The sequence below is a fragment of the Ciconia boyciana genome, unplaced genomic scaffold (assembly GCF_034638445.1).
Source record: "Ciconia boyciana unplaced genomic scaffold, ASM3463844v1 HiC_scaffold_37, whole genome shotgun sequence".
Classification (NCBI taxonomy): Eukaryota; Metazoa; Chordata; class Aves; order Ciconiiformes; family Ciconiidae; genus Ciconia; species Ciconia boyciana.
Window position 1 is genome coordinate 154,472 of NW_027328405.1, and position 3,959 is coordinate 158,430.

General features: G+C 50.0%; 1 pseudogene; it reads right to left on the reverse strand.

The window, feature by feature from the left end:
* Positions 1–303: 303 nt before the first annotated feature.
* LOC140645713 (olfactory receptor 14J1-like) lies at positions 304–1,163 on the reverse strand (annotated as a pseudogene).
* Between the last annotated feature and the right edge of the window lie 2,796 nt (positions 1,164–3,959).

Genomic DNA, 3,959 nt, shown 5'->3' on the forward strand with positions numbered 1-3,959 from the left:
TCTTGTCACCAGCTTTGGATGAAGCGCCCAGTCTTCAGGCAGTGCACGGAGGAGACGCCATTTTATTACAAAGATGCTATGGGAGACACAGCTGTGATGCAGTGTTAGAAAGATTTTTCCCGACAGTCAGGAGACACAGAGAAGGTTCATTCATCCTTAGCAGTGAAGTGAATCCAAATATTTATGTTATACAGATAATGATAATGACAACGACTAATGAACAACGCATGCACCGGCAATGGGATACCATAGGAGTCCTTTGTGCAGAGAGAAGGCAAGTCCATAAGTACTGAAAAATGTCCACTAAATCACTTTCCTCAGGGCATCCTTGAGCTCCTTGGTCCCCATGCTGTAGATGAGGGTGTTCACTGTGGGAGGCACCACCAAGTACAGAACTGCTACCACCAGATTCAGGGACTGGGAGGAGATGGAGGGAGGCTTCAGGTAGGCAAACATGGCAGAGCTGGCAAACAGGGAGACCACGGTCAGGTGAGGGAGGCACGTGGAAAAGGCTTTGTGCCGTCCCTGCTCACAGGGCAACCTCAGCACAGCCACAAAGATCTCCACGCAGGACAGCAAAATGAAAATAAAACACCCGAGTGCTCAAATAGCACTAAATCTAAGAACCCCAAATTCCCTGAGTAAGGAGCGTGAGCAGGAGAGCTTGAGGATCTGAGGGATTTCACAAAAGAACTGGTCCACAGCATTGCCTTGGCAGAGTGGCAGTGAAAATGTATTGGCAGTGTGCAGCATGGCATAGGGGAAACCACTGTCCCAGGCAGCTGGTGCCGCTTTGCTGCAAGCTCGGCTGTCCGGGAGGGTCCCATAGCGCAGGGGTTTGGAGATGGCAGGTAGCGGTCATAGGCCATGATGGTGAGAAGAGAAAACTCTGCTGTAATCAGGAAGGCAAACAGAAACACTTGGGCAGTGCATCCTGCATAGGAAATGTCCCTGGTGTCCCAGAGGGAATTGGCCATGGATATGGGGACAGTGGTGGAGATGGAGCCCAGATCGAGGAAGGAGAGGTTAAAGTGGAAGAAGTACATGGGGGTGTGGAGATGGTGGTCACAGGCTATGGCGGTCATGATGAGGCCGTTGCCCAGGAGGGCAGCCAGGTAGATGCCCGGGAAGAGCCAGAGGTGCAAGAGCTGCAGCTCCTGCATGTCTGCAAATGCCAGGAGGAGGAACTGGGTGATGGAGCTGCTGTTGGACATTTGCTGTTGGACTTTTGCTGCCTGAAGGCATTGGGGCTGTGTAAGAGCGAAGACAGGGAGAAGTTTTGAGAGACTTTTCAAGGAAAACCCCTAAAATCTTCTGCGGTCTCAGTGCCTTCTCCAGCACAGAGAAATCAATTCCCATCTCCCACTGCCCAAGCAGACAACCAAGATGAGAAACCTCAAAGCACAAACACCTTCCCATTCAAGTAAATGCTGCCTTGGTGTACTTCTTCAAAAGGACCCTCAGAAAGATCCTGGGGGTGATGTGGAGCTGTGAGCAGCCCTGACACACGCAGCACCCTCACGACAGCAGAAGGACCCTGCCCTGCCAGGGGTCACTCCTTTAACCAACAGCTTCTCCCCGCAGCACTGTGGGGAGCTCGCTGGGCAGGCTGAGTGCTGACCCTGGCAGGCAGCAGAGTCCCTGCCTGGCACACAGCCTCCTGGGGTGCAGGGCCCCTGCTCTGAAGGACAGCCCTGGGCTGGAGCATGTCCTTCTCTACATGAAAGAAACCCTGAGAGCCATCCTGCCAGATCCTATCTGTTCTGGGACGTGCCAGCTCTAGGAGACCCCTCCAGAATACTCAAGTGCATTGCCCTGCAGCCAGAGACTTACTGTGTTAAGGGCTGTGAAGATTTCTCTTCCAGGGAGCTCTCAGCATCCTCCCACTCCACACTGCCTTTAACCTCTCTCTTACTTCTCTCCTCTCCCCTTGCTGCCTCATGGTATGGACAGGGAAGATGATAACAATGTCCACAGTGTGGATGGACCAAAGGCTGTCCATCCGCAAAGACTGTCTCTGCAGCACCGTGTCCTTCCTGGAGTTTGTTTTGCAAGCCCCACAGCCCTGCAGAGTTTCTGCAGCGTCACCAAACATTTCTCTGGACAAGATGTCATTGCCCAGCCTTGTTTCTCTGGCTTTGGAGGCTGCAGGGCACTCTGTGGGCACCTCATTGCCTTGTTACATTAACATCTGCCAAGCACTCCAGCATGTGAAGCAGAGTGGGGGCCCTGGGGCCCTGGTACCATGTTTACCTGTAACGAGTCTGTGCTCAGCCCCGGTGCCCCAGCTCAGATGCTGCAGCGCAAATGTGCACAGGCAGGAGGAGCTGGGGAACAGACAGGAGGAGCTGGAGCCTCCCAGCACTGTGATGTTTTTGGATGAAATTAGATGTGGTGGGACAGCTTGCTCACTTGGGGTGCTGCAGTGGAGGGATAGAGGCTCTGCAGAAGAGAGTGGCAGGGAAGGTGAGGATGGGGGATGTCTCCAGTGTGAAGGGCCAGCTCAGATGTCTGGAGGTCGTGAAGGATGCTTAGCTTCTGTCACTGAGGATTAGAGTGACCAGTAAGGGTGACATCGTGTTGGCAGTTATGAACCACTCAGTGAGGGTGAGTGTCCTGGTTTTGGCTGGGATAGACTTAGTTTTCTTTCTAGTAGCTGGTATAGTGCTGTGATTTGGATTTAGTATGGGAAGAATATTGATAACACACTGATGGTTCAGTTGTTGCTAAGTAATGTTTACACTAGCCAAGGACTTTTCAGCTTCCCATGCTCTGCCAGGTGCACAAGAAGCTGGGAGGGGACACAGCCAAACTGGTCAAAAGGCTATTCCGTAGCATATGATGTCATGCTCAGTATGTAAACTTGGGGGGGGTGTGCTGGAGGGAGTGATTGCTGCTCGGGGACTGGCTCAGCATCAGTCGACAGGTGGTAAGCAGTTGCATCATTTGATTCTTTCCTGGGATTTCTTCCTCTCTCTCTCTCTTGCTGTTTTCCTTTTCATTACAATTATTATTATGTTATATTCTGTTTCAATTATTAAACTGTTCTTATCTCAACCCTTGAGTTTTCTTACTTTTGCTCTTCAGATTCTCTCCCCCATCCTACGGGCAGGGATGGTGATCGAGCGGCTGTGTGGTGCTTAGTTGTCGACTGAGGCTAAACCATAACAGGCCTTGTTGGCGCCCAGTGTGGAGCTTGAAGGGTTTGAGATAACAGCAGATTAACCAGCGTGTGTTAAGGAATTTATATGTGTTAACACTTGCGGGTCACTCTGTTGAGTCATCTGTTCTCGATATTGGTTTACCTGATCTGCACCATCCTCATTTTTTTGCTGTATATGTTAAAGTTTGGTGTTGGTTTTTGTAGTTTGCTGTGCTCTGCAGTGATTAGTGTTGTTTTGCCTGGGAGATTTGTTATTAAAAGACTGGCCTTGAGCTTAATCTTGTAGTTGTGTTTTATACTGAAACCATTACTGCACTTCAGGTACCACCTCATGGAGACAATTAGCAATTATACTTCCTCCTCTGAGAGTTTTTTTAAGGAGGAAATACAGAATGGCACCTTCGCCACCTTCGTCTATGATGTTTCCTCCTGCTTTACAATAACTTTTCAGTATTTTGAACATCCTTGGGTAGTTAAGGTACTTGTGTTGGTATGTCTTGGGAATATTGTTCTGGTTTTGTCTAAGGTTAATGAGCAATTTAAGAATATCATCCAGAGATCTGCCCCAAGGCTGGATAGTTATGAGTGGCAGGGTGTGTGGGATAGCATGGGCAAATGCGTAGGACAGTGGGCACCTCCAGTGTTTTGGAACTTCACCCCTGAACAAGTGCAGAATCCTGAAAAGTTAGTAGAATATTTGGAAAAAGGATGTTGTCACCCTGGCAATTCTAGGGAGACACAAATCACTGCAACATGCTGGAGCCTGGCCCATGCCTACCGAGCCCTGTTCAACGCT